This window comes from Cynocephalus volans, chromosome 13 (assembly GCF_027409185.1).
Source record: "Cynocephalus volans isolate mCynVol1 chromosome 13, mCynVol1.pri, whole genome shotgun sequence".
Taxonomy (NCBI): Eukaryota; Metazoa; Chordata; class Mammalia; order Dermoptera; family Cynocephalidae; genus Cynocephalus; species Cynocephalus volans.
Genome location: NC_084472.1, coordinates 108300936 through 108328715, shown reverse-complemented (window position 1 = coordinate 108328715; position 27780 = coordinate 108300936). Strand labels below are relative to the sequence as shown.

The 27780-nt window shown below is 37.6% G+C and overlaps 1 long non-coding RNA gene across 1 annotated transcript; it reads right to left on the bottom strand.

Annotated features, from left to right (window-relative positions):
- Positions 1 to 435: 435 nt before the first annotated feature.
- On the bottom strand, positions 436 to 27780 carry LOC134362064 (uncharacterized). Its single transcript, XR_010021516.1, has 3 exons — positions 27731 to 27780; positions 27497 to 27594; positions 436 to 502 (listed from the first exon to the last, which is right to left on the bottom strand). It is a non-coding gene; the product is annotated as an uncharacterized LOC134362064 (long non-coding RNA).

Genomic DNA, 27780 nt, shown 5'->3' with positions numbered 1-27780 from the left:
TCAGATGGAAAATCTAAGGCAATAGCGTCAACGACTCACTGGAAATAGGAAATGAATTAATAATGGAAAAGTCACTTGGGAATACCTGAAATTTGGCCCTAACCTACATTTCTAGAATGCCTGAAAGGAGATGTGAAAGAAAATTGGGTATATAACTTTTGGCTATTATGAGAACTGATGATTTAAGACATGATGGGGGAAGATACATTTGCTCAGCTTAATGATATAGGGGGAAATGGAGATGAATTTATTTTGAAGAGAAACAATTCTATTGGTCAGTATATGAGCTGATAAAGCAAATATTCTTGTTTAAGTCAAAATTTTTACTGCCCAGTGATTCTCAGGAAACTGTAGAGGATCAGGGTCCTCTGAGGCTCTTACCTGGTAGAAAAGCTCGAGATGCTAATCGTGCTCCCACATCCCTTTGAAAATCGATCCTGTGTTTTTGCAGCACCAGTGGTGAATTCCTTCGTGCCACTTTTCATTAACTTTATTGCTGTTCCTGCAATAGCATAGAAACCTTAGTGAACTGGCACAATATGTCTTCACAAATGATTTTTGGACCACTCCCATTGATTGAGACATTTCTAAGTCCTTGGCTAAGGAGAGGCTGGGATTCTTATTACAGACAAATTCTGAAGTATGAATTGTAGCAAACTCTTTGATTTTCTTCTACATAATGAGGGAGTAAGTGAGGATTTCAGTTCTATATGGTATGCTTAAATTAAGCACCTATTGAGTCACTGCTATACCTTTGTAATTTATCCCTCCTCCCCTCTCACCAGAGAGTGTAGCATCTGAGGAGCCTTTCTGCTACAGGCAGGGTCTGGAGCCACTTTAGAACTCTAAGAAAACATTGCTATACAAGCCCCATCTCCTTTCTGCAGATACTGATCTGGCTGTAATTCATTCTCCTTGGACCTCACCTCTTTTTACTTTATTTTTCCTTCAATGCTTACTTTATTATTAACTTTGACTTTTGAGGAATCTTGAACTTACAGGGGATGTGTCCCAAAACCTTTGTGAATTTCCAAATCTGGAAATAACACAAGAGCAAATGGTCTTATCTTCTGCAAAACAAGGATAATACCAGAACTTTGAAGGGTGATTATGAGGAAAAATGCAAGAATGTTTGAAATTAATAGATTAAATGAGCAACAGGAGCTGCTTTAAGATGGAAAGGAATGACACACGAGCCATTACTTGTTCCTGAACCCTGCATGTGTATTGATACTCAATCATGCCACTCATATCCTGGAGCACAGATTCAATCCAGGAATCTTTTTCAACACACTGGGCTAGGAAGCCATTGCCAGTCAATAAGAACTGGCACGTGGTATTGTGAGAAAAAATCACAGTCTAAACTACGCTTGGGAGTTAAATGATTTCCAAAGACCCTGCATGAACTGCCTGCTGAACCTGACTGCTGGGTGGTCAGAGATGGGAAGATTGTCTGCACAGAAGTCACCAGGGAGATGGACGAAGTGGACGGCCGTTGTCAGTGCCACACCCCCCTGCCCACCCAAGTGGATAAAAGGGACATGACCTTTCCTCCCGTCTCAACCTAAGCATTGTCTTTCTACGTAGACTAGTCAGAATGGAGAGTTCATGTGGGACAAGCCTTTAAACCCACGTATCACTTCATTTTGAATAATGGCGGACAGAAAGAGCCACAAAGAAACATCCTGGTATCCCTCTTCTTTTGATGTAACTCTTTCCAAGCCACTCTAATCCATAAAAACATTAACTGGGTCAAAACACACTTCTGGAGGAAGGGCATCTTTGGATGTGTATTTGTCAGCTTAGATCAGCAGTAGTTGCACCTTGCAGGTGCGTTGAGTCAGGTTTGGGATATGATTGCTCCCCCCCTGCAATCCTCAGAAGCCTTCACTTACATACGGACGCTTGATGGGGTTTTCAGGTTGACTGATGCTTTCTTATTTTGTGGTTACCTTTTGCCCTGGGGGAAATGACTTGGGAAGGGAACATCTGAAGTAAAATCTGAGAGAGGACTAGTTGTGTTACCAACTGTCAGTCTTTAAAGGCTAGCCGGTTTAGTACACGTGACAGAAGCTGAGTTCTGGAATGTAAAAGACATGCCCCAGCTGGCTTAGGAACAATAGAACTTTGGGGAAGGCTTTGCTTGTCTCAAAGCTTAACTCTACAGCCAACAGCATTTGCCAGCTATTAAAAAAAAAGGTGGAGGGGGAGGCATAAGTGCGTTAGGTGAGTGCTTTGTGTGAATCTCTCAAAACTTTTGCTAAAGCTTTGAATTTTCCCTTGTATCATTCTTAATAAAAACTCAAAAAAGGTATTAATACTTTTTATAATTTTTGAATCTTTCATAGTTATGGAAACATGTACATGTATGTGGAGGTTGGAAAGTGCAGCGTGTATGAGGACTGATGAAGGTTTTGGCTAGGTGTTGACTGCCTGAAGGTCGAGGATGAACTGACCCAAATTTTCTCTTTTTATTTCTTCCAACTCTAAATTCTCTATTTCTAATGATCATAATTCAATACTTCTGGAAGGAAGTCTAAAAGTGTTTTCTCTACCAGGTTGCAAGATTGCAAGAAGTTGCAACAGTCTACTGTGGCCCTTGGTATGAAATTCAATGCTACTTCAAATATTTGGGAGAAAAAAGCAAAGAATAAATAGGAAGACAAAGACCCTTCCTCTGGGCAGTAGATAAGCAATTGAAGTTTCTCTGATTTCATTCTAAGACAGTTGGATCATTTTACTTATTTATATTTTTATCTATCTATAGCTGACAGTGTGCAAGTAATTCTGTTAATGTCTTCCCATGGCTTACTATGACTTCTTTGTGGATAGCCTAAAGAAGATTTCTGAATAAAGCACAAGACACCAAAAAAGACATGGAGTCTGAGACCTGTAAATGAGTGAAAAAAGAGAGTCCTTCTATACAACAGCCAACACTTGGCTTATCTTTATCACTCCTTCAAAAAGCGATTTCCCTGAAAGCAACAGGCAACAATTCCTTTTTTGGCAAACCTGACGGGGTTGCATGTTAAAATATACCTCATATATGATTTCCATATGGATAGCAATAATTCCACTTTTTTCTATCTCCCTCAAGAAATGTTATCATAGTTTAAATGAGTGAAAATTATGCCTGTGTTATTTAGATACTCCTGAATCTGCTCCAATTTAACAAATAGCTAAATTGTTGCAATTACTTACAAAAGGTAGTACTTTGCCAATCATTGTGACACGCCTAAAAGTGTTATCACATATTCTGGGTAAGAACATCTACTCTTAGGAGCTGAACAAGCAGCAAAGCAACAGATCAAACTTATGCCTTAGTCTTGCAAAAGTGGGAGTAACACATCATTTATTTGTTTACCCACTCATAATTAGAACTTCACAAAAATTATCATAGCTAAGAAAAATGGCATAGATTAGCATCAAAAGGCACCAGAGACAGCGAGACTGTGTAGGAAGTTATTGTAGTCATTGGGATAAGAAGGAAGGCCTAAGGTGAGGTGGAGACGGGGCAAGGACTGCAGACACAGAGAGCCACAGTCAACTGCGGGACTAGAGTATCCTGCAAGGTCAGGGCTGTGGGAGCAAAAGGTACCTACATACGATTGTTGTGGGTTTGCTACCAAGTTGCTTTCCTTTTTTACTAGAATTTAGTGGACATGGGGTTTCCAAACCCTGCTTTATAATTATTTTTTACATTTGTCCATTTATTATAAAGGATATTACAAAAGATAAGATGAAAAGATGATTAGGGCTAGGTATGGGGGAAGGGGCATAGGGCTTCCATGATTTCTCCAGGTGTGCCACTGTAAAGGATTGTCCACGTGTTCAGCTGTCTGCCACTCGAAAGCTCTCCAAACCTGTCCTTTGGATTTTAAGGAGGCTTCATGATGTAGGCATGATTGGTTAAATTATTGGCCATTGGTCTCTGAACTCTGCTTTAGAGAAGAGAAAGAATCATGCAAGAAAATCTGCTCTCTCTGCTACCCCAGGCTGTCAGGACAGGAGGAGGGCTGCAACTGGACTTCATTGCTGCCTGGGTAGGCCAGGCTGGGGAGACGAGCTGGTGGACCCATTAGGGTAGTTACACTTTAACCTGGATTTGGAGCTCCCGTCCCTAAGGAACACTGACTGACGTGACTACTTTCTTAAAGGGGTCTTAGATATTTACGAAAAAGGTAACCCAGGGCAAAACCTAAAGAAAACTATGAAGTAGGATAAATCCACGTTTGGACCACCTTCCCAAACCACTTCTTATCTTTATTTCTGACTCTAACTCCTTTCACACCCTCTTTCCAATTTCTTTTTCTTAAGTCTGCTTTCTTTAGTTGACTCCATTGCAGAATATTAGCATTGTTTTAAATTTTTATTATTTATTATTAGCATATCCATTATTACAAATTGTGATTTTTCTTTATGCCCTTTACCTGACCGCTCACTTCCCAACCCCCCCCCCATCTCTAGCATCCTTAGGTTTTTTTCTCTCCTTCTGAAAGTTCAACATATTGTTATGGTCTCTCTCTTTCTTCTCTCTCTCTTTCCTTCTTTCCTTCCTTCTTTCCTTCTTTCCTTCCTTCTTTCCTTTCCTCCTTTCCTTCTTTCCTTCCTTCTTTCTTAGCACCTAGTTATGAGTGAGGACATGTGGTATTTCTCTTTCCTTGTTTGGCTTATCTCACTTAACATAATTTTCTCTAGACTCATCCATGTTGCTTCAGATTGCAGAATTTCACTCTTTTTATGGCTAAGTAGCATTCCATTGTGTATAAACACCACATTTTCCTTACCCAGCCATTCATGGATAGACACTTAGGTTGGTTCCATATTCTGGCTACTGTAATTAGAGCTGCAGTGAACATGGAAGTGCAGGTGTCCCTTCAACCTGATGATTTCTATTCCTTTGGATATACACCCCACAGTGGGATTCCTGGATCATATGGTAGTTCAATCTGTAGTTGTTTGAGGAAACTCCATACTGTTTTTCATAATGGCTGTGCTAATTTATATTCCCACCAACAGTATAGAAGGGTCTCCCTTTCCCCACATGCTCATCAGCATTTGTTATTCTCAGTCTTTTTAATAAGTGGGGTGAGGTAATATCTCAATATGGTTTTGATTTGCATTTCTCTGATGACTGGTGATGCTGAGCATTTTCTCATATGCCTGTTGGCCATTTGTATGTCTTCCTTTGAAAAATGACTTTTCATCTCCTTTGCCCATTTTTTAATTGTATTCTTTGTTTTTTTACTATATAGTTGTTTGAGTTCTTTGTATATTCTTGATATTAATCTCTTGTCAGATGTATAGTTTGCAGATATATTCTCCCATTCCATAGGTTGTCTTTTCGCTCTGCTGATTGTTTCCTTTGCTGTGCAGAAGATTTTTAGTTTGATATAATCTCATTTGTTTATTTTTTCTTTTGTTGCTTGTACTTTTGGGATCTTATTCATAAAGTCTTTGCTCAGTCCTGCTTCCTGAAGTGTTTCTCCTATATTTTTCTATAGTAATTATATGGTTTGAATTGTATAGTAATTGAATGATTAAAGACTTATATTTAAGTCTTTAATTCATTTTGAGTTGAGTTTACCATATGGTGAGAGGGACAGGCCCAGTTTCATTCTTCTGCATGCAGATGTCCAGTTTTCCCACAACAATTTATTGAACAGGCAGTCTTTTCCCCAATGTATGTTCATGCTACCTTTGTCAGCACTCAATTGTAAGTTTGTGGGTTGATTCTTGGGTTTTCTATTCTGTTCCATTTATGCAAGTGTCTCTTTTGATTCCAGTATCATGTTGTTTTGGTTACAATAGCTTTGTAATATAATTCAAAGTCTGGTAGTGTTATGCCTCCAGCTTTAGGTTTTTGCTCAGGATTGCTTTGGCTATTCAGGTTCTTTTGTTATTCCATGTGAATGTTTGGATGGCTTTTTCTATTTCTGTGAAGAATGCCATTGGTATTTTGATGGGGATTGCATTGAATCTGTAGATTGCATTGGGTAGAATGAAAATTTGCACAGTGTTAATTCTTCCCATCCAAGAGCTTGGTATGTCTTTCCACTTTTTGTGTCCTCTTTAATTTTGTTCAGTAGTGTTTTATAGTTCTCATTGTAGAGGCCTTTCACCTCCTTGGTTAAATTGACTCCTAGGTATTTTTTTTTTTTTGGCGACTATTGTGAATGGGCTTGCTTTCTTGATTTCTTTTTCTGCTAGTTTGTTACTGGAATATAAAAACACTACTGATTTTGGGGTGTTGGTTTTGTATCCTGCAACATTACTGAAATTGTTAATCAGCTCTAAGAGTTTTTTGGTAGAGACTATTGGTTTTTTCTCTATATAAGATTATTTTGTCTGCAAACAAGGACAGTTTGACTTTGTCCTTTCCAAACTGGATGCCCTGTTTATTTCTCTTGCCTGATTGCTCTGGCTAGTACTTCCAATACTATTTTAAATAAGAGTGGTGAGAGTGGGCATCCTTGTCTTGTTCTGGTTCTTGTTCATCATTCAGGATGATGTTGGTGATTGATAAATGACTTTTCTTGTGTTGAGATAATTTCCTTCTATACCTAATTTGCTGAGAGTCTTTATCATGAAGCGATGTTGAATTTTGTCAAATGTTTTTTCTTTATCTATCGAGATAATCATGTTTTTTTCCCTTTATTTTATTGATGTGGTGTATCACATTTATTGACTTTCATATGTTGATCCATGCTTGCATCCCAGGAATGAATCCCACTTGTTCATGCTGTATAATTCTTCTTATGTGTTGCTGTATTCTGGTTGCTAATATTTTGCTGAGGATTTTTGCATCAATATTCATCAAGGATATTAGCCTTTCTTCTTTTATTGTGTCTTTATCTGGTTTTGGTATCAGGGTGATGCTGCCTCATAGAATAAGTTTGGGAGCATGACTTTTGTTTTAATTTTTTTGAAAAGTTTGAAGAAAAGTGATATTAATTCTTCTTTAAAGGTTTGATAGAATTCAGCTGTAAAGCCATCTGGTCCTGGGCTTTTCTTTGTTGGAAGATCTCTGCTTACTGCTTCAATCTCATTGTTATTGGTCTGTTCACGTTCTCTATTTCTTCTTGGTTCAGTCTTGGTAGTTTGTATGTTTCCAGAAGTTTATCCATTTCTTCCAGGTTTTCATATTTGTTGGCATACAGTTGTTTATAATAATCTCTAATGATTCTTTGTATTTCTGTGGTATTGGTTGTAATGCCTCCCTTTTCATTTCTGATTTTTGTTATTTGGGTCTTCTCACTTCGTTTTTTTTGTTAACCTAGCCAATAGTTTGTCTATTTTATTTATCTTCTCAAAAAACCAACTTTTTGTTTCATTGATCTTTTGTTTAATTTTGGGGTCTCTAGTACATTTTGTTCTGCCCTGATCTTAATTAACTCTTTCTGTCTGCTATTTTTAGGATTGTATCATTGTTGTTTTTCTAGTTCTCTGAGGCATAAGATTAGGTCATTTATTTGAAGTCTTTGCATCTTTTTGATGGGAGCATTTAATAAAAAACAGAACAGAAAGCTTAATCAGCAGGTCAGAGCAAGCAGAAGAAAGAATTTCAGACCTCAGAGATAGTCTTTTTGAAATAACCCAGGCAGATAAAACAAACAAACAACAACTCCCCCCCGCCCCCCCAAAAAAAACAAAGGAAAAAAGCATTTAAAAAAATAAAGAAAATCTAAGACAGCTAGCAGACAACTACAAGTGCACAAACATCTGAATCATGGGTATTCCAGAAGAGGAGGAGAAAGGAAAAGGTATTGAAAACCTATTCAAGGAAATAATAATAGAAAACTTCTTAGGTATAGGGTGAGATGCAGACCTTCACTTCCAGGAAGCCCCAAAATCCCTAAACAGATTCCATCCAAAAAGATACTCTCCAAGACATATTATAGTCAAATTGGCAGAACTCAAAGACAAAGAGAGAATTCTAAAAGCAGCAAGAGAAAAGTGCCAAGTTATCTGTAAGGGAGCCCCCACCAGACTAACAGCAACTTCTCAACTGAAACCATACAGGTCAGAAAAAAAATGGGATGATATATTCAAAGTACTAAAAGAAAAAAATTGTCAGCCAAGAATTCCATATCCTGCATGGTTATTCTTCAGAAATGAGGGAAAATAGTGTATTTCCTGGAACAACAAAAATTATATGAGTTCACTACCACACAACCAGTCCTGTAAGAAATACTCAAAGGAGTACTGCATCTGGAATCTGAAAAACTATAATCACTATAAAAAATTTACATGAAAGAGCAAAACCCATCACTAAAACCAAAATAGAAACAAGAAAGAGAAAGAAGCTAAATCATGTCACCTCAAATATCCACCTAACATTGAAGATGAAAAATAAAAGAGGAAGAAAGGAGCACGTGACATTTAAAACATCTAAACATTAAGCAATATAATGACAGGAGTAAAGCAATACCTGTGAATAACAACCATAAATGTAAATGGGTTAAACTCCCTACTCAAAAGACACAGACCAACTGACTGGATTAAAAAGTTAGACCCAACTATATGCTGTCTTCAAAAGGCACACACAGCTAAAAGTAAAAGGATGGAAAAGATATACCATGAAAATGGAAATCAAAAACAAGCAGGAGTAGCTATTGTTATATTGGATAAAACAGACCTTAAACCAAAACCATAAAAAGAGACAAAGGAGGTCATTATATAATGATAAAGGGATCTGTCCAGTTAGAGGACATAACCATCATAAATATGTATGCACCCAATACTGGAGTACCCAGATAGTAAAGCAAATACTTTTAGATGCCCCCAAATAGACCCTAATATGATGGTAGTGGGTGACCTGAACACCCCTCTCTCAGTATTGGACAGATCTTCCAGGTAACAAATCAACAAAGAAACACAGGATTTAAACTAAACCTTAGACTAATTGGACCTAGCAGACACCTACAGAATATTTCATCCAACAACTACAGAATACACATTCTTCTCATCAGCACACGGAACGTACTCAGGACAGACCACATGTTAGGTCACAAAACAAGTCTCAACCAATTTAAAAAAATCAAAATCGTTCCAAGTATCTTTTCAGACCACAGTGGATTAAAACTGGAAATCAATAGCAAGCAAAATTTGGGAAACCATTCAAGTGCGTGGAAACTAAACAACAGACTCCTGAATGATCTATAGATCTAAGAAGAAATTAAACAGGAAGTCAAAAAATTTCTTGAAACTAACAAAAATAAAGATGCGTCATACCAAAACCCGTGGGATACTGCAAAAACATTCTCATTTTAATGAGGGCTCTAAAACAGTTCTCAGGGGCTAAGAATTAGGAAAATTTGGATGCAACTTTCCTCAGGGCCATTTTCAAATTGCCCACTCCCTCTGCTCCATCATGTGCAAAGATTCTTACGTGCACCTTCCTGCCCTGGTTGAGGACCAGGATCCTAAAACCTTAAGTGTTAGAAACTTCATTGGTGAAACAGCAGGTAGCGAACTTTATAGTTGCGGCTGGGAATGTTCCTGCCTAATAACTAATCTAATTCCATTAAGCAGAAGGGCAGGAAAACAGCTACCCTTCTTCTCTGAAGGCCAGCCCTTCACATAGTTTCATGCCCTGCACATAGTTTACTTGGGGAATGGGTTAAAATAAGCACCATCTGCTAGGACTTCCCTTCCAGTTCTCAGTTTATCCACATTTCAGATAAATGTTTTAGAATAGTGGTCCACGTTTATGCACATTTCATCGATGTGAAAAGAAATAATGAGATTCTTTTGGGGTTTATGTTCCCATGAATGACATGATAATGTATATACAGAACTTACTATTTGCCAGGCACGAGCCTTAGTGCTTTTTATACTAATACAATCAATTCGTATACTTCTGTGTACTAATGTTCTCATGTAAACCTCTGAGAGATATACAATATAATCCTTTTATATTAATGATTATAAATTAGTCACTCATTTTAAAGAAATCTGAAGCACAGCGAGAACCTAAATAATTTGCCTACAGTCACACAGCCGAGAAACGACCACTCGAGAACCCATGTTCTTCACCACCGCACCACGCGTGCCTGTCCAAAATGTCAGAGTGTGAGCTTAGTAGAGCGTCTCTAGTGTGGTTCTAGCTCAGACAAAAATGGAAGTCATCAAAGAAGGAGCTATCAGAAACCACAGAAAATCAGAATTAAAAAGGGCCGTAGGGATGGTGAGGACTCTCCCCTCTGGAAATGACTACACTGAGATCCCCCAGAGTAACATCGTCCCTAAACCACAGCTTAATGAGTGGAATATCTGTGATCACCAGTCAAGTCTTCTGAATTCTCACTGAGTATACCAGGAGAGAGAAAGCGACGAGATCAAGCTAATTTAATGAGCTCAATAATGAGATAATTACCTGGGGATGCCCTTCACCTGGCTTTAAAGCCATGAAATATTCAACTTGAAATTTGTATTAATCCAAAGTCAGTAAGTTTTCTATTTTGTCATTTGTTGATAAGTTCCTAAGCCCTTTTTGAAAGCTGATTTCTCTGGAAAAATTTCCAGATATCATCATGACTTTGAACATATAGAGCCAAGCAGCTCCGTTGTAAGATAATGTCCTCTTTTGGCAGATTTTGGCTGGAACGACTCTGATTCAAACCTATGCACCAGAAAGCGCCCCAGCCTGCCAGCTGTGATATTTCATGGTACTTTGCTGCCACCGTCTGGCAAACCAAAGTCAACGTCACTGACTCGCTGCTGTGTAAGAATCTCAGCTCTAGATTAATGGAGTTCTCTGCCTGCAGTGGGATGGGCTGGGTAGGAGTGGTGATTGAGAATCAGTATAGGCAAGAAGGAAAAATAATTCTATTACGAAAAAAAAAAAAAAAAAAAGAAAATACCGAGGAGTATGTTGACTTCACTGAAGATAAGAAATTAGACTGTAAAATGTCTCGCTACCTTATCCCCTCGATGTTGTAAAATACATGTCATAGAGTAACACACAGCATACCTACAAATACAAAGGCAGAACCTTTCTTTGTAAACAAAAATCTTTCCATATTTATACGACAGCAACTTCCTGCTTTAAAACATTTACGTTAAAATAACACTTAAAAGTCAGCTAAATAAAGGGATGCTTAGTCACTTTTAGTCCTGTGAAGGATGTCATTGGTATTTTTATAGAGGTTGTCTGGGTAACATGGACATTTTTGAGGATGTTAATTCTTCTGACCCAAGAACATGAGATATCTTTCCATTTATTTGTGTCCTCTTCAGTTTTTTTCACCAATGCTTTATAGTTTTCATTGTTGAGGACTTTCACCTCCATTAAATTTACTCCTAGGTATTTCATTTTTTTTTTTTTTTTTGGTAGCTTTTGTGAATGGAATTACTTTCTTGACTTCTTCTTTGGCTATTTCATTATTGGCTTATAGAAGGTTATAGATTTTTGTGTGTTGATTTTGTATCCTGCCACTTTAATGAATTCATTTATTAGTTCCAGTAATATTTTGGTGGAGTCCTTAGGGTTTTCTATGTATAGGATCATACCATCTGCAAATATGGATAGTTTGACTTCCTCCTTTCCTATCTGGATGCCTGTGTTGCTTTCTTTTGCCTTATTGCACAGGCTAGAGCTTCTAATACTGTGTTGAATAAGAGTGGGCAAAATGGAACCCTTGTCTTGCTCCAGATCTTACAGGAAAAGCCTCCAATTTTTGTCCATTCAGTACGATATTAGCTGTGGGTTTGCTGTAGGTGGCCTTTACTGTGTTTAGGTACACTCTTTATAAGCCTTGTTTGTTGAGTGCTTTTATCATGAAGAGGCGTTAGATTTTATCAAATGCTTTTTCTGCATCTACTGAAATGATCATTTTTTCCCCTTCATTCTGTTGATGTGATGCATTATGTTTATAGATTTGTATATGTTGAACCATCCTTGCATCCCTGAGATGAATCCCATTTGATCATATGGAATGACCTTTTTAATATGTTGCTGGATTCTTTTTGCTATTATTTTGTTGAGGACCTTCATGTCTGTGCTCATTAGGGATATTGGCCTGTTGTTTTCTTTTCCTTTCTTTTTTTTATTACTGTGTCTTTTTCCTGTTTTGGTATGAGGATAATGCTGGCCTTGTAGAATGAGTCTGGAAGTTTTCCATCCTCTTCATTTTCTGGGGAGAGTATGAGAAGAATTGGTATTGGTTCTTCTTTGAATCTTTGGTAGAACGTGGAATTGAAGCCATGTAGTCCTGCGGTTTTTGTTGGAAGTCTTTTTATTACTGCTTCTGTCTCATTACTGGTAATTGGCCTGTTTAGGTTTTTTAGTTCTTCATGATTCAACTTTGGTAAATTGTGTGTCTAGGAATTTATTCATTTCTTTTAGGTTTTCTACTTTGAATATAGTTGTTGCTAGTAGTCTCATGATCTTTGTATTTCTGTAGTATGAGTTGCAATGTCCCTTTTTAAATTTCTGATTTTATTTTTTGAGCTTTCTCTCTTCTTTTCTTCATTAGTATAGCTAAAGGTTTATCAATTTTGTTTATCTTTTCGAAAAACCAACTCTTTGCTTCATCAACTTTTTGTAGTCTTTTAAATCTCTAATTCATTTATTTCTGCTCTCATCTTTGTTATTTCTCTCCTTCTACCGATTTGGGATTTGATTTGTTTTTGTTTTTCCAGCCCCTTGAGGTATAACAGTGGTTGTTTATTTGGAGCCTTTCTTCCTTTTTGATGTAGGAATTGACTGCTATAAACTTACTTCTTAGAAGTGCTTTTTCTGGATCCCATAGGTTCTGCTATGTTGCATTTTCATTTGTCTCCAGGAATTTTTAAATTTCCTTTTTGATTTCTTCTTTGATCCATTTGTTATTTTGAAGAATACTGTTTAATTTCCATTTATTATTATGGTTTCTAGTGTTTCTTTTGTTGTTGATTTCTAGTTTTATTCAATTGTGGTCAGATATGGTAGTTGAAATTTTTAAAAATTTGTTGAGGCTTGCTTTGTGTCTAACATATGGCCTATTTTTTAAAAAAAATAATTTATCCATATACAATATAAGTGATTTTCATGTCCCTTTACCAATTCCTCCTTTCCTCTCTTCCCTCCCTCCCATCAGCATCAAATCTGTTCACTTGTCTTAACAAAATCAAGGAATTGTTGTAATTATTATGTCTTCTTTCCCCATTCCCCCATTCATTTGTATATTTACTTATTTATTTATATTAGTTCCCACAAATGAGTGAGAACATGTGGTATTTCTCTTTCTGTGCCTGGCTTATTTGACTTAATATAATTTTCTGTAAGTCCATCCATGTTGCTGCAAAAGGTAGTATTTTTTTTTTTTTTTTTTTACAGCAGAGTAGAATTCCATTGTGTATTTTCCTTATCCTCTCATCCAGTGACGGACATTTAGGCTGTTTCCAACTCTTGGCTATTGTAAATAGTGCTGCAATAAACACTGGAGTACAGGTATTCCGTCGACATGATGATTTCCATTCCTCTGGGTATATTCCCAGCAGTGGAATAGCTGACTCATATGGTAGATCTATCTGTAGTTGTCTGAGGAACCTCCATACCATCTTCCATAAAGGCTGCACCATTTTGCAGTCCCACCAAAATGAATATGACCCCAAAAGCACAGGCAACCAAAGGAAAAATAAATGGGATTATACCAAACTAAAAAGCTTCTGCACAGCAAAAGAAACAATTAACACAGCAAAAAGACATCCAACAGAGTGGGAGAAAATATTTGCAAAATATACATCTGACAAAGGATTAATAACCAGAATATACGAGGAACTCAAACAACTTAGCAGCAAAAACACAAGTAACCCAATTAAAAAATGGGCAAAGGAGCTGAATGGGCATTTCTCAAAGGAAGACATACAAATGGCAACAGACACGTGAAAAAATGCTCAACATCACTCAGCATTTGGGAAATGCAAATCAAAACCACACTGAGATACCATCTCGCTCCAGTTAGGATGGCTAACGTCCAAAAGACTGAGAATGACAAATGCTGGCGAGGATGTGGAGAAAAAGGAACATATGGTCTACTTTAGAGAATGTTCCATGTGCTGCTGAGAAGAAAGTGTATTCTGCAGCTGTTGGATGAAATGTTCTATAAATGACTGTTCGGTCAAGGCAGCCTATTGTAGAAATTAATTCTGATGTTTCTTGGTTAATTTTCGGTCTGGATGATCTGTCCTTTGCTGAAAGTGGTGTATTAAAGTCCCCAACTATTATTGTGTTGGAGTCAATCTCTCCCATTAGCGAGAGATTAGGTCCGATAGTAATTGCTATATATAGCTGGGTGCTGCGGGGTTGAGTGTGTATGTATTTAGAATTTTTATATCCTCTTGTTGAATTAATCCTTGTTTCATTATGCAATACCTTCCTTATCTTTTTTACTTTCCTTGGTTTGAAGTCTATTTTATCTGATATAAATATAGCTACTCTTGTTCTTTCTTGGTTTCCATTTGCATGAAATATATTTTTCCATTCCTTCACTTTCAGCCAGAGTGTATCTCTATAGGTGAAATGAGTTTCTTGTAGTCAGCGTGTTGTTGGTTCTTGTTTATAATCCATTCAGCCACTTTATGTCTTTTAATTGGGACATTAAATCCATTTAGATTTAGGATTGCTATTGATATACAGGGACTTGTTCTTGCCATTTTGCTTTTTCTTTTTTTGGTCTGGTTGTTATGTGGATCCTTCTTTTTCTTTTTTCTGGCTTTACTGTCTTCCTTTGTGGTTGAGTAGTTTTCTCTAGGTTTGCATTTTGCTTTCTTGCTATTTATTTTTAGTATGTCTCTTCTACGTTTTTGTGTTATGGTTACTGTGAGGCTTACAAAAAACATGGCACAGTTATAACAAATTGCTTTAGAGTGATAACAACTTAACTTTAATATCTAAGAAAAAAGAAAAAAAAGGAGCCAACTCTATGCTTTGGTGCCATCACCCCACTCCTCCCTTTTTGACAATTTGTTGTTACAAGTTCTATCTTTTAATATTTCCTGTCTCTTGTACTGCTGTATGTTAGTGTCTTGATTGGTTTGTCCTTCATACCAAGCATGTAAGCAGACTATTCACCACCTTATGACACTGGAGTATTCTGAGGTTGTCTGTGAACTTACTTTACTAATGAATTATGCACCTTCAAATGTTTTCCTTGCGCTCCTTAGTGTCACCTCTTTTTTAAACTCAAGAACTCCCTTTATCATGTCTTATATTGCAGGTCTAGTGCTGACGAATTCCCTTAGCTTTTGTTTGTCTGGGAAAGGCTTTATTTCTCCTTCACATTTGAATTACTTTTGCTGGATACAGAATTCTTGGGTGACAGTCTTTTCCTTCAGCACCCGGAATGTATCATCCCATTCTTTTCTGGCCTGTAGGGTTTCTACTGAGAAACCTGCTGAGAGATGTATTGGGGCTCTGTAGAATGTTACGTGTTTCTTTTATCTTGCTCTTTTCAGTATTCTCTGTCTTTGGTTTCTGATACTTTGATCATGATGTGCCTTGGGCTGTTCCTCTTTGGATTGAATTTGATGGGCAGTCCCTGAGCTTCCTGTACCTGGCTGCTGTCTGTCATCTTTCTCCACACTTAGGACACATTCAGGCATTATTTTCTTGAATATGTTCTCTACATCTCTTCCTTTTTCCTTTCTTTCAGGCATGCCAATTATATGGAGGTTATTTTGCTTGGGAGAGCCCCGTATTTGCTGTTTCTCTGCTTCATTTTTTTATTCTTTTTTCTTTTTGCTCCTCTGACTGGATAATTTCATGTGTTTTATCTTCATGTCCACTGATTCTTTCCTCTGTTTGATTAAATCTACTGTTGGAGCCTTGTATCCAGTTGTTCAATTCAGATTACATATTCTACATTTCTAGAGTTTTTATTTGTTTTTATTTTTTTAAGTTGGGTCTACTCCTTTGTTAAGTTTCTCATTTTGCTCCTGATTTTCCAGGTATCATTTAATTTTCTATCTGCGTTTTCTGCGACTCCCTGAGCATTTTAAGAGGGTTATTCTGAACTCTCTGTGAGACGTTTCATAGACCTGTTGTTTATCTGCACCCATCACTCCTGGTGCTTTGTTTAATTTATCTGGTGGTGGCATATTTCTCTGTTCTTTCTCAATCTTTGTGTCCTTACGTTGATGCCTAGGCATTTGAGGAGAATGCTATTTGCTGCTGATTCTCTGGGGAAGGCTTTATATGAGAATTATTAATGATTTCTGACTTTGGGCTGTGTGGAAATTCTGGCCTGGGACACAGTCTATCATGCAGATTGAGTCCCCTGCAGTTCTACTGTCCTCATCCATTCCCACTGAGACCAGCTGCCCACGCTGTGTCCAATGTGCCCTTACACTCCAACTGCTTCTCATGGGACAGGCCATGCATGTCCCTGGTGATAACTCATCCACCTCTGGGTGGCTCTTGTTTTGGTTGGTTGTGGCCGCTTGCTCTCATGTGGGCCCAGGGGAATCCTGACAGTGGACTTTATGAACTATGGGCTGGAATGGTGCACTCTGAAGCCCTCCTCTCCCCTGCTGACACCAGACAGGTTTACATGAAGGGCACCACTTGGCTTTCCCTGCCTCTGTACCAGGCTGGCTCAGAACAACAGGTGCCATCCCTGCACCTCTCACAGTTGCTGCTCGAGCCTTCATGAACTCTGTGGGTCTCTTCTCCTCCCCCAGCTCCAACAGTTTCAGGTTGGCAGTCTTCAATTTTTAATAGTTTTGTATTGGTTACTGAGGGAAGGTGTGACTCTGGGAACCATCTATTCTGCCATCTTGATTGATTATTCATTTTTATAAAGATTTTTTGTTTTGCAAAATGACTTACCAGCAGTGTATGCCTGTGTGTATGCATGTGTATAATTTATTTGCAAAAAGTTTGGTTTGTACACTGTGTTTACAGGGATATGTCTACTTCATTAAACTATGCTAAATTTTTATATAGTATAATGATATGTGAGAGTATACTTTTACTGTATTATTTGTGTTCTTTCTTATTGATATCTCCTTTAATGAGACTTTCCTCCTATGTTTCGTCAGCCTCATTTATTGCCTGGAAAAAAAAAGACTCACATTTTTATAGAAGCCCATTTAAGAAAAAATATTCTTCAGACCCAAGCAATCAGTTGAAAAACCCTGTAGACAATAGGGATTTTGAGAAATTACACAGAAGCAGTTTCTTGCCAGGCCTGAAACTGTCTTGGATTTTCAAGAGGAAATTGCAAGATTCAGAGAAAATAAAAATAAGATTAAGACAGAGCCTTTAGTTCTGCAAGTGGAATGGAAACAGGAGAAGCTCCATGGGCCTGCTACTCAGTGAAATAACCATAAGTAGTACAAATTATTAAAACATGCATACACACACATGCAACATTTAAGTTCTTGGGAAGTTGTTCAACAAACATATAGCTCATTTATTCAAGAAATACACTAAATCTTGGCAAGAGCAGCAAGAGTCTGTGGCACTTGAGCCACTAACTGCTTTCTTTCCTCCAGCTCCAACCAAGTGTGATAGAAGCTCCACTCTGGACACGTGTGCTCAAGAACACAGGACTCCCCCCCTCCAACTCCTAGTCGAGGGCTATGGTACACCTCTACGAGGGGTTGGGTATCAGCATTTCTCATCTCTCCCCAGCCCCTTGTTGCTGAGGCTAAATTCCAGGTGATTTCCACTTGGAACAGAAGCTTTCTTCCTCCACACACCCTCATTTATAGGTGATGCTCTGCCAAGGCACCACAGGGTGAAAACAGTGGAACACTCCTCTCCCTCACTTCAGCAAGCTCCTAAGGCCTCAGAGGCTCCATGGTGGGAGAGGCAAACAAAGAAGCCCAGAGGCTACCACCACTGCCATCAGTGCCCTGCTCATAAAGTAGGCATGTCACTTCAAGATAAGTGCTCCAACTCCCCCCCCCCCGCCCTGCATTCCCAAGCTCTGGAGCAGTGGCTCAGAGATTTTTCTCAGGGGGAGAAGCAGGTCATAAGAACAAAAAACTCTAAGGCTTGCCCAGGGGGATTGACCTTTCTTGGAACATAGTGCAGAGAAGTTCAAGCCCAAGAGTATTTTGATGACAATGGTGATTTTGGTTGTAAGCAATTAAGTGGAGGCTGGTAGTTCATGAGAGTAACCAGGTAAACCATAGGCTAGAATTTACCATAGTGAACCAGTGAAACAAGTACTCTGTAAGGGTCAAAACAAACCTCAAGGACTTGTCTCAAAAACTACTCCTGCAAAGGGGCCCAAGTTTAACTGGATAATACTGTGAGTAATATATGCCTCAGGACACTGTCTACGGAGCAGTCAGCAGACAATTAATGTAGCCTAAGAGCTGGGTGTGATACCTACAGGGACAGAGTGCTTACCAGAGAGAACAGGGAAAGAGACAGTAAAAAAGAGCCCTGTTAAAACCACTGTCAGCAGAGTGGCTGTTAACCACTGAAGTTCAAGTCAGCACTCTCTGATGAGCAAAATCAGAGCCTTCACAATGTAGGGAAAATAGATTTTAATAAAGTAGTTCAGCGAAGTCACCAACCAGCTAATCAAACAAGGAATTAAAGCAGCAAGCCTTGGTGTCCAGAGATGCTACAATACATCGTCAAAAATGTCCAGTATTCAACAACAGCAAGAAAGTGAGACATGCAGAGAAACAAGAAAGCTTGATTCAAATGGTGAAAAACACAGGCAAAAGAAACTGCCTGTGCTAGGGTCCAGATGTCAGACTCAGCAGACAAAGTCTCCAGAGCAGCTATTACAAATATGTTCAAATAACCAAAGAAAACCATGATGGCAATGTCTCTTCAAAGAGACAATATTGATAAACATAGAAAATTTTATGAAAAGAGCCAAATGGAAATTCTATACTTGAAAAGTGTACTAACTGAAATTAATTATACACTAGTGGGTTAATAGATTAAATAGTACCCCCTCTCCCCAAATTATATCTACCCAGAGCTTCAGAATGTGGCTGCTAGCAACTGAATTGTGTCCCCCCTACTCCTGCCCTAATTCATATGTTAAAGTCCTAATCCCTAATGTGACTATCTTTGGAGGTAGGACTTTTACAGAAGTAATTAAGGTGAAATGAGATCATAGGGCAGGACCTTGATCTTGGAGGATTAGTGTCCTTATAAGAAGAAGAAGAGAGACCTGAATGTCCACATTATCTCTCTCTTTGTACATCATGCAAAGACATAAGAAGGTGGACATCCATCTGTAAGCCAGGAAGAGGACTTTCACCAGGAACCAAACTGATTGGCACCATGATCTTGGACTTCACAAGCTCCAGAACTGTGACAAAGTGTATTTCTGTTATTTAAACCACCCAGTCTATGGTATTTTATTATGGTAGTCTGAGCTGACTAGTACAGTGACATTACATGAAAATAATGTTTTTGCAGATTAGAAATTAGTCAATCAGGGTGTTGGTAGGGTTGCTTTCCCTCCAGAGGTTCTAGGGAAGAATCCATTTCCCTGCCTTTTCCAGCTTCTAGAGGTTCCTTGTATTCCTTGGCTTATGCCCCTTTCTCCACCTTCAAAGACCGTGATGCAGCATTTTCTCTCTCTGAATTTGTCTCCATCTGCTTTTGTTACAAGGCCTTTGTCCTTTATGTATGTAGGTAAATCTCCCTCTGCCTCTTTTTATACGGACTCTTGTGACTACATTTAGGTCCCACCTGGATAATCTAAGATAATCTTCCCATCTCACGGTCTTTCATTTAATCACATCTGCAACGTTCCTTTTGCATATAAAGTTACATTCACAGATTCCAAGGGTTAGGATATGGATATCTTCAGGGGCCATTGTTCAGTCAATACACTTCTTATCCAGAGAGCTCAATGAACTCCAAAGAGATCCAGGCACAGACACATCATAGTAACCATGCTGAATGCCAAAGACAAGAAGGAACTCTTGAAAGAAGTAAGAAAAAAATTAAATGTAATTTATAAGTGAAACTCAATAAGATTAGCATCTGACTTCTCATTGGAAAGAACAGAGTCCAGAAGGCAATGGGATGACACATACAAAGGGCTGAAATAAACTGTCAACCAGGAATTTTATATCCAGCAAAACTGTTCTTAAAAAATAAAGACAAGACACCAGGAAAAAATGGTGAAAAGAAAGTTTGTCCCTCCATAAAAACAGAATAAACCGGCAAAAACTGTCAGAATCATTTTTTTTCAGAGCTCTGAAAACTAAACCAGCAGCAACCCAGGAAACATTTAGTCAAGAAGAATGAGTATATCTCAGTAAGAACAGCAAGGTTTGTGTTGTTAAGCTCATTGGTAGTCTTGATAAAATAATACCCTATCTTAGGAATAGAGTGTAAGTGCAGCTCTTTCAAAGACTCATTTTCAAAAAAGAGTCTTTATTTGACTTGTCTGGTGGTTCCCTGGATGACTCCACATCAGCTTGTCTTTTTCAACCGCACTTGAACTTAACCAGTGCTAGAAGCCTCTGTCCAGGGAGTGTGATCAAATGTTTTAACATCACAAGTACCTGAGACAATGGAAAACAGAGCAAACAATGGACTAAATAAAAGCTTAGAGAGAAAACTGAGGAATGAGGTGGCTACAGGGACTTTGAAAAACTCTGGAATATTCCTAGGGATCTAAATGACAATGTACATGCCCAGGACTGTGCACAGCTGTGTGCGTGCTCAGGAAGGCCTAAGAAGACTCTAAGCTCTCACCTCTGACTGACCTTGAGGTTCTGTGGAAGCAGGAAATGAAGGCTAAAGCAGAGTTGTCAATTGCCCAGCTGAATATTGAAGGCATGCCCCAGCACAAACACAGGATCCCTTGACAAACACTGGGATACTTATTGGTTCCAGGTGTTTAATAAGATCTATGTCCAATTGAAGCTGACTACTAAAGTAACAAAGAGTTCAGTGACTACAAATCACAGAGATAGAGACTTTACAGAATTAGTTCAGAGAAGTCACTAGACAAATAATTACAAGCACAACAAGCAGTAATAGCAAATAATACTGGGGAAGGAGGTGGGAAAATACTATTATCATAATGGCCACATTATAATATTTGCAATGTCTAGTTTTCAACAAAAATGCTATGAAGCATGGAAAAAAAAACAAGAACATATAACCCATACACAGGGAAAAAAGCTATCAATAGATAGTGTCTCTGAAGAATCTCAGACATTTTACTTGCTAGTCAAAGACATTCAATTAGCCATTTTGAATATCTTGAAAGAGCTAAAGGAAATTATATATAAAGACCTAAAAGGAATATGAAAATAACATCTCACAAAATAGAGAATATCAATAAATTGTATAAAATAGAAAAAGAAATAAAATAGAAATCTAGGAGTTAAAAATTACAGTAACTGAAATAAAAAACTTACAAGAGAAACTCAAGGTCAGATTTGAGCATGCAATGGAAAGAATCAGAAAATTTAAAAATAAGTCAATGGACATTATCCAGTCTGAGGGACAGAAGGAAAAAAAAAAGAAGAAAGAAAAATGAATGGAGCCTTTGAGACCACTGGAACATTATCAAGTACATCAATATATATTTAATTGAAGTACCAGAAGGAGAGAAGAAATAGAAAGGGGTAGAAAGAATATTTGAAGAAATAATGCTCAAAAACTTCTCAAATGGATGAAAAATATTAATCTAGAGAGCTAAGAAGCTTAATCGACTCCAAGTAGTATACGTTTAAGGATATCCACATATCTAGACAGCCATAATCAAACTGGTAAAACCCAAAGGCAAAGAGAATCTTCAAAGCAGCAAGAGAGTTACTACTCGCACACAAAGGATCTTCAATAAGATTGAAAGTTGATTTTTCATCAGAAACATTGGAGCCCAGAAAGAGGAGGAATGAAATATTTAAAATACTGAATAAAAAACAACTGCCAACAAATAATTCTATATCAAGCAAAACTATCCTTCATAAATGAAAGGCAAATTAAGACATTTTAATATTAACAGAAATGTAGAGAGTTTGTAGCTAGCAGACAAATGCTTCCATAGATGCTAATGGGAATCCTTGAGGTTGGAATGAAAGGGCATTTGGTAGTAACTCAAATCCACATAAAGAAATAAAAAGCACTGGTAAAGGTATATTTACAGAGGTAAATATAAAAAAGAATATATTTTTTGTTTTTAACTTTTTTCTGTCTAATTAAAAGATGATATAAAGTAACAGTTATAGATCTATGTTGATGGGCACAATATATAAAGATAGAATTTGTGACAACAGCCTAAAGAGAAAAAATGGCACTACATAAGAAAAAAGTTTTTGTATACTATTAGAATTAATTTGGTATTAAGTCAAACGAGATTGTTATACAGTATGATGTTAATGGCAAACTGTAGGCCAATCACTAGGGAAATAACTGAAAAATTTATACTAAAAGAAATGGCAAGGCTTGAGAATGGTACACTAGAAAATATCTATCTAATACAAAATAAAACAGTAATAAATTATTAAGAAACACAAAATATATGATATATAGAAAACAAATAACAAAATGGAAGACAAAATACTAATAGTAATTACATTAAATGTACATGGATTAAACTCTTCAATTTGGAGGCAGAGATTGGCAGAATGAAGAAAAACCAAAAAAAAAAAAACAAAAAAAACCAAAAAACCCTGATCTAATTGTATGCTATATGCAAGACATACATACACTTTAGACTTAAAGGCATTATTGCATTGAAGACAAAAGATGTTCTTTGCAAATGATAACCAAAAAAGAGCTGGCATGGTTAGACTACTTTCACACAAAATAGACTTTAAGACAAAAAATGTTATTAGAGACAAAGACATTTTTTAATGATAAAAGAGTCAATCCACCAAGAAGATATAAAATATAAACACATATGCATGTAGCTGTAGAAATCTAAAATACATGGAACAAAAACTGACATACTTGAAGGGAGAAATAGACAATTCGGTAATAATATTTGAAAATGTCAATATCCTACTTTTAATAATAGAACAACTAGACATAAGATCACCAAGGAAATAGAATACTTGAACAATCCCACAAACCAACTAGACTTAGCAGACATCTACCAGAACTCTCTACCAGCAACAGAAGAATACATAGTCTTCTCAAGTGTACATTCACTATTCTCCAAGATAGACCATATATTAAGCCGTAGAACAAGTCTCAATAAACTTAAGAAAAAGTTAAATCACATAAAGTATACTTTACAAGCACAAAGGAATGAAATGAGAAAGCAGTAACAAAGGAAATTAAGAAATTCACAAATATATGGAAATAAAAACAACACACCCTAAATAACCAATGAGTGGGTAAAAAAAAGTCACAAAGTAAATTATAACATACTTTCAGATGAATGAAAATGAAAATATATCAAAAATATGGCACGCCCCTAAAGAGTGCGTGCATAGAGCAAAATTTATAGATATAAAATGCCCATTTTTTAAAAAAGAAGAGAGATTTAAAATAATGACCTAACCTAAGCTTTAACTTTATGACACTGGAAAAAGAAGGGCAAGTTAATACAAATCAAGCAGAAAGGAGGAAATAACAAAAATTAGAGTAGAAAAAATCAGTTAAGGAATAGAAAAACGATAGAGAAAAATCAATTAAAACAAAAGTTGTTTCTTTGGAGAGATCAACAAAATTGACAAACATTTTAGCAAGTCTGGCCAAAAAAAAAAAAATAGTGAATAGTATATTACTAAAATTACAAATGAAAGAATGAATATTACTACTGGCCTGACTAAAATAAAAAGGAATATAAGGCAATACTTATGTATACAGTCTTGTGCATGTTAGCAAATCTGATAATGTAGATTTAGTGAACAAATTCCTAAAGAGACAAAACTACCAAAACTATCTCAGAAAGAGAAAATCTGAATAACCTATAACAAGTAGAGAGGTTCAATTAGTATTCAAAAAAGTAAAGGTAGGGCCAATTGCTTCACAAATAAAGTTCCAACAAAGATTTAAAGAAAAATTAACACTGACCTTTCACAAACTTCTGAGAAATAGAAGAGCGGGGATGCTTCCCAACTCTTTCTATCAGGCCAGTTTTACCTTGATGGCAAAAGCAGACAAAGACATCGCAAGAGAAAGATATGATACACTAACATCTCTTTTGAATATTGGTGCAAAATTCTTCAACAAAATGCTAGCAAACCAAAGTCAACAACATATAGAAATGGCTTTATATTGTGGCCAAGTGGGATTTATTTCAGAAATACAGGGTTGTGTAAAGACATCATATGTTCATAGATCAGGAAACTCAATATAGTTAAGATAGCAATATTTCCAAAATTGACATACAGATATAGCATGATCAGAGCTGGCTTCTTTGCAGAAATTGATACATCAAGTCTTAAAATTCATATTTAAATGCAAGAGCCAAGAATAATCAAAATAATCTTAAGAAAGAATGACAAAGTTGGAGGACTCATATTTTAAAATGTCAAAACTTACTAAAAAATATAGTAATCAAGGCGGTGGTGCCGGTTTAAGGTGAGAGTATAGATTAATGGAACAGAACTGAGACTCCGCTAATAAACCCACATGTTTATAGTCAACTGTTTTTTGATAAGATGCCAAGAACAGTTCAATGGTGAAAGAACAGTCTTTTGAACAAATGGTTCTGGGACAACTGGATACCCACATTGAAAAGAATGAAGTTGGATTCCTTCCCCGTACTATACACAAAAATCAACTCAAATGGATCATAGATCTAAATGTAATAGGCAAATAAATAAATAAATAAATATATTTGTTAGAAGAAAATATTAGAGTAAATCTTCATGACTTTAGACTGGTCAAGACCTTTTTAGATAATTGCACAAAAGCACAAGTGACAAAAGAAAAAAATATATCATTGAACTTTATCAAAATCAAATATTCTGTGCTTTAAAATATATAAATAACATGAAAAGATAATTCACAGAACGGGAGAAAATTTTTGCCAATCATATATCTGATAGGGAATACGTATTCAGAATATATAAAGACCTATACAACTTAATAGAAAGACAATAACTTTATTAAAAAATAGGATCTGAATAGACTTTTCTTCAGAGAAGATATGTAAATGGTCAATAAGATGTTCATGAGAAGATGCTTGACAGCATTAACTATCAGGGAAATTTAAATCAAAACCACAAGATACCACTTATTAGAATGGCTATTATTTTTTTAAAAAAGGAAAACAACATGCATTGGTGAGAATGTGGAGAAACTGGAACCCTTGTGTGTTGCTCGTGGGAATGTAAAATGATGTAGCTTCTGTGGAAACTAGTATGATGGATCCTCCAAAAATCAAACATAGAATTAACATTTGATTTAGTGATTCTACTCCTGGGTATGTACACAAAGAAAAGACAGCAGGAAATTGGACAGATATTTGTGTACTAATGTCATAGTGGCATTATACACAATATCCAGAAGATGGAAACAGTACAAATCCCCATCAACAAATGGATGGATAAACAAAATGAGGTACATCCATGCAGTGCAATGTGGTTCAGCCATAAACAGAAATGAGGTACTGATACATGCTACGGCACAGCACGGCAGAGTGGAGGGACCAGACACAAAAGGCCACATACTGGATGGTTCCCTTCTTATGAAATGACCAGAACAGGCAAATCTATGGAGACAGAAAGTAGACTAGTGGTTTCCAGGGGTGTGGGTAGGACAGAATGAGGAGGAGCTGTGAATGGCCATGGTACTAGGTCTCACAATCAGCTTAGCATAAGCACAGCCATGCTGACCCCTTCCTCACCTGCTCCCTACCCCCACTCCTTCTCTGAAGCAAGTGCTTTCCAAGAAAACCTCGATTTTGTGCAGAACAGAATCTTGTGCAAAACAGGAAAACCACAGAACCATTGCAAAGTGCTGACTGCTCAGGGAAGTTACACAACCCCTTCTCAAAATTTATACCCTTCCCCTAATTCAAACCCCATAAAACCTCTACTAGTCTGTATGGGGACAGGAACTGATCTTTCAGTCTCCCCTGCAGTTTCCCTGGCATGCTAAACGTCTGGCTTGGAGTCTTTTGATCCCTTTATCTCACCAACCTAACATATGGGTTTCCTTTTGAGCAAAGAAAAATGTTCTAAAATTGATTGTAGTGATGATAGCACAACTCTGCTCATATACTAAAACCCATTGAATTGTACCCTTTAAATGAATATGGTATTGATTTTATAGTATTTGTATTTTATTTCCATAAAGCTCTTATTAAACAAAGGCAGAGTTTGGATCCCTGAAAAAGGACCCAGTCCCCCATCCCCCACACACGATGGAGTGCGACGAGACAAGGAAGTATGACAGCTGTATGATGTTCAGGGGGAGAAAAAGAGAGAGGTACTTTGCTTTTCACATGGATTCCTGGTGCCGTTCTTGGAGGAGTGTCTAGTAACAATGCAACAGGAAGAGATGTGCCACCATGTGTGTCTAAGCAGGGAGAAACCCTGAGAGCAAGCCCACCTTGGTCCCTGCATCCTGACATACACGCACACGTGGGCAGATTAAAAAACCGTGAACAGCAGAGAGACCAGAATAACATCAGGAATGAAACGACTCGGAGTATGGGAAAGGAGGCTTTTGCAGACCTCGAGACCAGAGGCTGTGATGCGGATGATGGATTTCAGTAACAAATGACAGAAGGTGACCTAAAGCCAGGAGGAACACACTCACTGGCTGACAATGCAGAGGTCACAGAGGGTGACAGTTACAGACCAGAGGGGACGAGGAGCCCCCGGAGCAGTCAGGGAGGACGTGCTGTCCACTACAAGAGCCACTGTGATGTTCAGCATGTTTAGTTCTGCATTTGAATAGCATTCTGGGGAGGACAGAATACGGACCTAAGAGAGAAGAATAGTCCTGAAACACTGGGGTTTTACCCAAAGAAGCTGAATGTACCTGGAAGAGACTAAGTTTTAAGCCAGGAAGGAACTAAGTTGTCATGAATGCTTGAGATTAATTTTTGTTCCTGCTCTCAAGTGGAGAATGTTATTGGTAAGCCAGGGCGTTCCATGAGATGAAACAGAAAGTCACACCCCTCCTCACTGTCACAAGGAGTAAGCTTTAAACTCCCTCTGTAGAGAAACAGAGTTCTCAAGGAATGGTCATGAAGTGACATCCCCCTAGACAGCCAAACAGTCAGATACAGGCTGAATATTCAGCCTGCAGTTGGGAAATCCTGTGTGATATAGTGACAAACCAATGGGCTGAAAGTCAGCATGCCTGGGATCGAGTTCGCTGCAGCCACTAACTGGCTAGGTGACTTTGGACAGCATTACTGAATCTCTCTTGGAATTCATTTGCCTGGCCTGTTAGGGAGTTGAATTAGAGAACTAGAAAGGTTTCCTCCAGCTCCAAAAGACTGACCCTCAAGTCTTGTATGCCCAGTGGGGAAATATCCAGCACTTCTAGCAAAGTTCAAATGGGTGTTGTCTTTTAAGAGACAAAGCCTGCTTCTCTTTCCTCGGCCAGACCCCTAGGAGCTTGGGATAAGGACTGCCAGACGTAAAGTGCAATTACCTGTGATGTGCAGTCGGGTCCTGGTTTTGCAGCCACATTTTGCAATTAGCTCAGGATTATACACATCGTTATGACAAGTGGCACAGTAAAAGAAGGCTCTGGACAATGAAAGCAAATCAAGAATGACTTGTGTGAGACAACACTGAGGAGGCATGGTGCTGACTCAGTCTGCCTCCCATTAAGTTCTATGTGCTTTAGCGCTTCCCCCCCCAAAAAAGGAATACAAAAAATTACCTTTTGATTTCCTTTGGAGACTCGGCAATAAAGAACCCTAATGTGTCCCT